This window comes from Diabrotica virgifera, chromosome 8, assembly GCF_917563875.1.
Source record: "Diabrotica virgifera virgifera chromosome 8, PGI_DIABVI_V3a".
Lineage (NCBI taxonomy): Eukaryota > Metazoa > Arthropoda > Insecta > Coleoptera > Chrysomelidae > Diabrotica > Diabrotica virgifera.
The window spans coordinates 88,607,267-88,615,834 of record NC_065450.1 but is presented as its reverse complement, the minus strand read 5'-3'; the positions used below and the strand labels follow the sequence as shown (position 1 = coordinate 88,615,834).

General features: G+C 31.2%; 2 long non-coding RNA genes across 2 annotated transcripts; both read left to right on the top strand.

Moving 5' to 3' along the window:
• Nucleotides 1-4,202: 4,202 nt before the first annotated feature.
• Nucleotides 4,203-5,635, top strand: LOC126890795 (uncharacterized). The gene is made up of 3 exons (XR_007700464.1): nucleotides 4,203-4,415; nucleotides 4,515-4,776; nucleotides 5,124-5,635. It is a non-coding gene; the product is annotated as an uncharacterized LOC126890795 (long non-coding RNA).
• A 1,850-nt stretch (nucleotides 5,636-7,485) lies between these two features.
• LOC126890796 (uncharacterized) lies at nucleotides 7,486-8,266 on the top strand. Its single transcript, XR_007700465.1, has 2 exons — nucleotides 7,486-7,774; nucleotides 7,833-8,266. It is a non-coding gene; the product is annotated as an uncharacterized LOC126890796 (long non-coding RNA).
• The last annotated feature ends 302 nt before the right edge of the window (nucleotides 8,267-8,568 follow it).

Below are 8,568 nucleotides of genomic sequence, written 5' to 3'. Positions count from 1 at the left end.
ACGATATCTAAGAAAACGTGATTTTTTTATTTCTGCATTGCTGCAGTGTTATTGCACTAACTTTATTACCCGTAAGAGATCCTTTTTGAATATTTTCTGGAATTTTTGCAAAAGATTAACAATACAATCGCCATTCATCGTCAATATTTTGTGTTATGTCCCAATTATTGACGTAATTCCCACAGGCATACGTATAAAATTATGTAAAAAAATATTTATTATTGAAACATCATAAAAGTTAAGTCAAAGAATACATATCTCCCAAGAACCGACACAAACGGATTATCTATGAACTAAATTTTTATGCGCATGTGCCAGATCGGCCATTTCTCAATTTGTATGATTAGCAAATAATTTTGGTGACATTTGTCTTGTACAGGATCGGCGTTTGTTGTCACAGTTGTTTGTTTGGCTTGGCGTTAGTATTTTGTTTTTGTATCAGTTTGTAGCTCATAATATTTTGTATAGACTTATTTTCTATATATATTTTCTTATATAGCCTACAACTATTAATTGTTATTTTCCAACATTTATACAATTTAATTCTTTTTGAGATATCTTGATTATGTGAATTAATTATTTTAAGCTTTTTCATGAACTATAACTATCGTATAAAAAAATAATTTTGTATTTATTGGGATTTCACAAAGAATTTGAATCTAAAAATACAAATTCTCTAACCTTTCTTTGACCTCTACTGTACCAAATGCATCTGCAGGAAGAGCACAAAGTCATATTTTATATGTGTTCATTCCACAAGCCACGTGCTGTGTTTAACAAGTTGAGAATCCAATACTCACAAAAACTTCCAATAAAGTACTTTTATCAGCAAACCTAAATTAAATTTAATAAACTATGTTTCATTAAATTGTTTCTGTAGTTTGTATAAAACAATAACTTAGGTCAAATATATAAAACAATTTATGACTGACTACTTGAAATTCAGGATTTTCAGGAGTAACATATAATTTAGCTAATTCAAAAAGTTTGATCCAATATTACTTGAAATTGTTTCAACATTCAAGTTAATGCTTGATAATTGACAATACACTCTTCATAATAGGTCTACATTCTCTTGATTATACTTGCGTTCCAACAAAAGCGTTCCAGCTAAAGGCTGCTTTCATATGGAATATAAGCTTCTGACCATAATGATCAAAACGTTTCCATATATATATTAATTAAAAAAAAAATACTTTTTCTCTTTTCTCGATTGCTTATTAGTTTTTATTGTATACTATATATATTTTTTCAGTTATTACATCTTTATATTTATAGAAATAAAATAGTACAATACTTATTGGTTTTTTATTTATTTACCCCGATATTCGACTTTAAAGAATGTACTGGCTGGTTTTGGCTGGAATGTACGGAATGTTTTGGCTGGTTTCCAAGACAATAAAAATTGAAAATATTGACATTCGATTTTAATATACAGTTTCTTGTTGTTGATCACGAACATTTGTCATCCAAAAAGAATTGGATTCCGTGACGGTTACAACGGCTGTTATTTTTCGATTATTTTACGAAATAACGAATATAATGAATTAGGAAATACCTCGACAAACAAGTAATTGGTCCTAGGTTTTCACCCAAAGTAATCGAAAGTAGAACTGGAAGTCGATATTGGAACTCTTCGTGTAACTTTGCGTCGATTGATCTACGATTTTACTAATTTTGTCATCTTGTTTTACATTCATATCATATTTTGAGTGACTTTAAAGCAGTACCTACGGTTGTAACTCTAAAACCGAAGTCCGATGTCAAATTTCTCATCTTTAATACCATCCATGGGTTATAAGCTTTCATTCGACACCTCATTTGTCATTCTATCTGTATTAGTAACTGAGGAGTTGTATTCGCGGTCGGACGGACAGACAGTCATGAAACCAGAAGTATATATTTGTTCTCGTCTTGCGAATGCTTGTCGAATAATATATCACTTGTGCTATTGCGGTGACTTTAAAAGAGTACTTCCGGTCGAATTTCTAAAACCGGAAGTCCTAGGTCAAATTTCCTACCTTTAGTACCATCCATGTATTATGAGCTTTCATTCGACACCTCATTTGTGATTCTACCTGGTATAGTAACGGAGGAGTTACATTTCCGGTCGGACGGACAGACAGACTAGGTCAAATGTCTCACCTTGAGTACCATCCATGGATTATAAGCTTTCATTTGACACCTCATTTGTCATTCTACCTGGTATAGTGACTGAAGGAGTTATATTCGCGGTCGGACGGACAGACAGCCTATTAGGTCACACCAAGTCGTTCAAATTCTCACCAACTTGTTCACACTTTTTCAAAATTGGTGAAGACAACAATTTATATTTTGTATCGTTGTATCAATATAAGTCAAAAAGAATAATTAGTGAATGTCACGCCACTATAATATATTTTATTATTGGTCTTTCAATGCTAAAATCAGGATAAAAAAGGTATTTTATCCATGGTTTTAATCAATATAATTCTCACCATTACTTTGTGTTGTATTTGCAACCTTTTGTAAATCAAAAATAATTCCACCATATTAAGAATGTCAACAAAAGCCGGCCCTGCATGCAACCTTTCTCTCAGTGCAACTAAAATTTTACTGATACACGCCAGAAATGTGCGAGACTTTTCTCAGTGTACTCGCGTGTACACTTGCCAACTCGATACTAAAATTAAGTACATGCTAACAACAAAAGAATCGCCGTCCGTGTCGGTTCTTGTGAGAGATATGTATTCTTTGGTTAAGTCAATCTGATAATTATGTACAAATCGGCAACACTGTCGATTTTCTACACTGTCTGGACTCACGGTTCTTAGACATTACTACGGTGGCCTAAATCGACTAACCAATGAACATTAAGGGTGAGATTACGTCACGAGAGTTTACTGTCATTTGAATCGTAATATGATTTTTTTCGAATCCTGAGAAAACCAAGTATTTTAGAAAAATTTAAACGCAGGATGCAAGATTACATTATTACCGAGGGCGGAAAGCCCCTTAGAATAAACAAGCAGATTCTATTGAATGAAATATTTGAAATTAAATATCACACTTCTCTTTTATTTTCAGCCCTGTAACTTATTAAAATAAACATTATAGAAGTTTTCAGGGACTTTCGACCCTCGGTAATAATGTAGTATTTCATTCTGAGTTTAAATTTTTCAAAAATATTTATTAGTTTTCTTAGGATTCGAAAAAAATGAATACAATTAAAACACATTGAGAATTTTGACATACGTCAAAGTTTTGCATTAACTCAATGTAAAATTCTGAACTGTTGAATTCCAGCTTCCCTAATAATTATTTTACATCAAAAGACATTAGAAACTATTTGAAGAGGATTGAAATCTGTATTGGAAATAACTGTTATAATTGGTCTACGTAATTAAACATATTCCAAAATTTTGTAAAAATGTAATGCATTTTAGTTTTCAGCCCAAACTTAGGCCACACACAATGCAATAATGTTCACATTTTTGAACTGTCAATATTTTTATTTTATCTTCTATTGTTTAAAAACAATACAGTTAATAAGATACCCTCAGTTGCGGAGACAGGATTAATAATAAAGTTTTTTTATTCAGTCAATGGTGTGAGTACTGTCAGTTAAATAGTAACGTGTGGCCTTATATACTTTTACACGCGTACCTATTGTGGCAAATGTATCATATTTTTAAAAATTTTGGAATGCATTTAAATCGTAGAACAATTTTAACTTTTGATTTTAATACAGATTTTAATTCTCTACAAATATTCTGTCACGACTTTTGATGTAGAATAATTACGGAAGAAGGAATTCAACAATTCAGAATTTTACATTGGGTTTCCTATGGCCCTTTTTACGATTCACCACGAGGTATAAGATAAAATGTGTACTATTTGTCTTATTATTTCATAATAACACAAATAATACACATATATACACAATAACACACATTCAATGATCGAAAATCATTTAAAAATATGGGAATGTAAACTCTTGTGACGTAAAGTCAAAAATATAAGTCTCCCCACCACCGTCGGACAAGACAACCGTAATAAAGTCTAATAACCGTGGTCTGGACTTGCGTCTAGAAAGCATACCAACAAATCAGGCGATTGGTATCGATATCAAATTCGATCGAATTGAATGTAGTAGTAGCTCTGAGTTTTATGTCATCGGGAGAATAATAACATAACCTAAATTAAATTAATTAGGCAATCCAAACCACGTGACCTCTGGTTGGCACACAAACTAACGAAGAGGTTATGTTTGTATCTATTTTTCAATGATTTTTCATTGTTTATTGTCGTATTTTGTCTATTTTCAATTCATTTGGATTTCGTTTCCTGTTTTTGTGAACTTTATAAACTTTACCACAATGCAAACTGATTATTTAAGGAAATTATTATTGGAAACTCCAGATGTTGCGAGAAAGGTAGGCGAAACAATGTTTATTTACTGTTCATTTTGCCCCGATATTTATCGATAATGATGAATTTTGCAAGCAATAACATTATTTCTTTTATTGTTTTAGATATTTATTGAAGCTGAAAATAATTGGGGATTTAGATCCATACGGAATTCAGTCAGAATTGGATTTTACAGTAAAGTGCAGTCCATCAAGTTACTATTATAGATATTTATACAGATCTGGTGGAGTCTCACAGTTGCTACTCTAAGCAGCAGATGAAAGCATACAAAAGCCTTCAGGCACATAAATATTTTACAGCTGGATTTGTTTTGAATGGAGTAAAAATTGTTAATGATTTCCTGATTTCCATATTATTGTTGGAAAGGTATGCCTTTATTTTATTTATTCACCATTAAGAAATATATGGATAACAGTATTAGTGTCTTTTGGATAAATTGGTTCTAAATATTAGATTTATTTACGTTTATATATCTGTATGAAACCAGACATATCGTTGTCCTAATATGTAAACTGCGAACTCCATAATTCTCTGAAAATGATTTATTACTGCCATCGATTTGAATTACTGTCATGATTGTTCTAAAATTATATTATATGAATGTCTGATTTTAAATAAAATATTCTCAATCATTGTAAAGAACGCAAATACTCTAATAAAAATAAATTTTTGTAGTTGAAGAATTTCCAAAAAAAATAAAATATTTTTTTTAGGTGAAGCATTTCCAAAAAGCTAATGCTAAACGACCAAATGCTTGGGTGGGGTGATAGCCAGTTCTGATGACATAGCAAATGCACATTGTATGCGTATGGCCGGTAATAGTGAAGTCTGCAGCAATCCTATTTTTAGCTGAGTATGCCCAGAGCAAGACAGACGAAGAAGAACCCAATGCATGTACATATGTTACAGCTACATGGTTTGGAGATAGCAACATATGCATTCTCTGATGAAAAACTAATGAGTTTTGAAACTGTTCGGTCAGAGTGCTTGTTGCGCTCACTAAACGAACTGAAATATAAGATGGCTTTGGCATTGTGTTGCAGCGATATGAAAATGGTTATTCATTTTTAATTATAATGTACTTCTTCATCATGAGTAATTATGTATTGGTCTTTTAGATGTGTATTTATTTTTGTAATTAGTATCAACTTGTAATGATAATATACATTTATTGTTTAAGGTACGACTATGTTTTGACTCTAAAATAAATGTTTTAAAAATCGAATCCTGCCTCTTTCTGTTAGTAACTACCCATGGATATCACAAATTGTGCTTACTGATAGGTTTGTTCGTAGAACGATCAGCAACTCTTGCCAACCATCAGACACATGCGCATTCGTAGTCTATGAATGCTAACTATTAACTGCACAACGCTAACTGTTAACTGCTCATGCATCTGATGGTTGACAGCAGTTGCTAATCGTTTGTGTCGTACTACGAACAAACCTATTAGGTCTGGATCCTGTGTACCAAAAAAATTGATTAATAGCAAGCTGAAAATTTGTTAATAGCTTAACGGTGTCCAGTTGGACAAACTTTGATGTATTGTGACACTGGAACAGGGGTAGTTTTAATTGTGAAACAGTTTGGAAACTCAGATTTGGAACATCAGATTACAAAAACATCCCATATATTTTGTCGGACAGAACATCCAATTGATCTGTTACCCTTTCATTAAATTGTCATGCAAAAACCAGACTGCTATTACTAACCAACATGATTCCTGTAGTTTGACATGGTCTTCGTGTTCTACTCATTAAAATGCCCAGTTGATGATTTTTTCACCAATCTGGTTTTTGCATGAGGGTTTTATTGAATTGGTAGCAAATAAATTGGAAGTTTTATCTGACAAATTACATAAACATTTTCGTAGTTTGACGTTCCAAATTTTTAACCTGTTCCACAGTTAAAACTTCTAGTGTTCCCATACATCAAAGTTTGTCGGACTAGACACTGTTAAGCTATTAATAAATTTTCAGCTTGATATTAATCAACTTTTTTTGGTACGCGGGATCCAGGTCTATATGGAATAAATAAATAACAAAACAAATTCCCTGTCAAAACTGCATTTATTTTGAATAGAATGAAAAACAAAATAATATTGTTTTAACAAAATAGGGGATAAATGTTAAAATTTAGTATTAATAAAGTTTGTCACATTGGCCTAATATTAATGTCACTAGTTACGTTAGTGTCACATATAAATAATTATAATAATATTAATAAAAACCATAATTCCTAGCATGAGTGCGTTCTGTTTTTTGATAATTTAGTTAGTCGAGGAAACATAAATGAGTTTCTAATAGGGCTTTTCATCGATTGTCATTTGTTTCGAGCTTCCGTTAGATGTTGTATAATTCGTGTATAATATTACTATACACGGATTATAGGACATATGACAGAAGCTCAAAACAAATGACTGAATGAAAAGCCCTATAGAGGGAAGACGAAAAAAAGATAACATTATCCGATCAGCTCGACTTTCACAGTTCACTACTATACAAGTTACAGGCATGTTTTCAGCACTTAAAATCGCCAAAAACGAAAAGTTTATAAAATAATCAATCTAATGAATGTCTTTAAATACTATATTAAGCTCAAAATCACGATAAAAAACAAATTAAAATTAACATTATTCTGATCAGTTGACTTCCACAGTTCACTACTATACAAGTCACAGGCATGTTGTCAGCACTCAAAATCACCAAAAACGTAAAGTTTATAAAATAATTAATCCAATGAATGTCTTTAAATACTATGTATATTAAGCTCAAAATCACGACAAAAAACAAATTAAAATTAACATTATTCTGATCAGTTGGACTTCCACAGTTCACTACTATACAGGTCACAGGCATGTTGTCAGCACTCAAAATCACCAAAAACGTAAAGTTTATAAAATAATTAATCCAATGAATGTCTTTAAATACTATATTAAGCTCAAAATCACGACAAAAAACAAATTAAAATTAACATTATCCCGATCAGTTGGACTTCCGCAGTTCACTACTATACAAGTCACAGGCATGTTGTCAGCACTCAAAATCACCAAAAACGTAAAGTTTAAAAACTAATTAATCTAATGAATGTCTTTTAATACTAAATTAGCTAAAAAATCACGACGAAAAACAAATACGAAAAATCAAAAATTACATTGAGTTTAGGTTAAGAACGGTTTTGTGTGCCAACCAAAGATCACGTGATTTAACTTTGACAGGTCGATGGATTCCCTAATATTAATGGTATGGTAAATAATAGTTGTGACAAGAACTAACATTATTTAAATTAGTTGCAACACATTAGATTATGCATTTTAGGTAAAAATGCATTGCCTAAATAAAAGCAGTGGAATTTCTTCCAACAGGTATTCAGTTGTCTCTTTTAATCTATTTGTATCTCATATAATGTTTTTAAACTTGTAGGATTTTAGATTGGGGTAGAATGAAAACACTAAGTAGATTTGTGTACTAATAACTGAAGAAAGGAAAAATGCAAGTGCATATTTGATGATAACATACTTTAAAAAGTATCAAACCAAGTACACTTTTATGTATAATATTAATTTTAGGGCTCTTATTGTACATTATAGTCCAATTATTAGATCAGATTAGTATATCCAGTTTCTTCCTTTCACCATTTTAGTAAATTTTTTTTGGAAAACATGAATTAACTGTATTTTAACAAATAAAATTAGGCTTGGTATTACTGACCACATTATCATAATTGAACATAATGGGTGATAATGGCGTTTAAAACATTGTCATGGCAGAATGTGTCAGTTAAAATGATATTTTTTCATTTGTAATTTAGTCTTATTTTGTGTTTATGACTATATTAAATAAATTCCAAATTTTCATTTGTTTTTCATTAGGTATATTAATTTTATTTTTTATTATCTTTATTATTTATGTTAAATGTATGAAGGTTGATTTAAATGTTTATTGTAATAATATGCAGTGCTGTTTTTGTAACAATAGAGGTTCCGGTACGCAATGTTCCGGGGGTCCATAAAGAGGGTCTGCCCCCGGGAAAACTTTTTAAATTTAGCCTCAATAAGGGCGTTTTGAAGCAAGGAAAAAATTCAAGAATTTGTTTATAATCTGGTTGTTTTTTTTATTTTTTGTCCCAAGAGGTGCCGGTACAGTGTACCGTCACAAA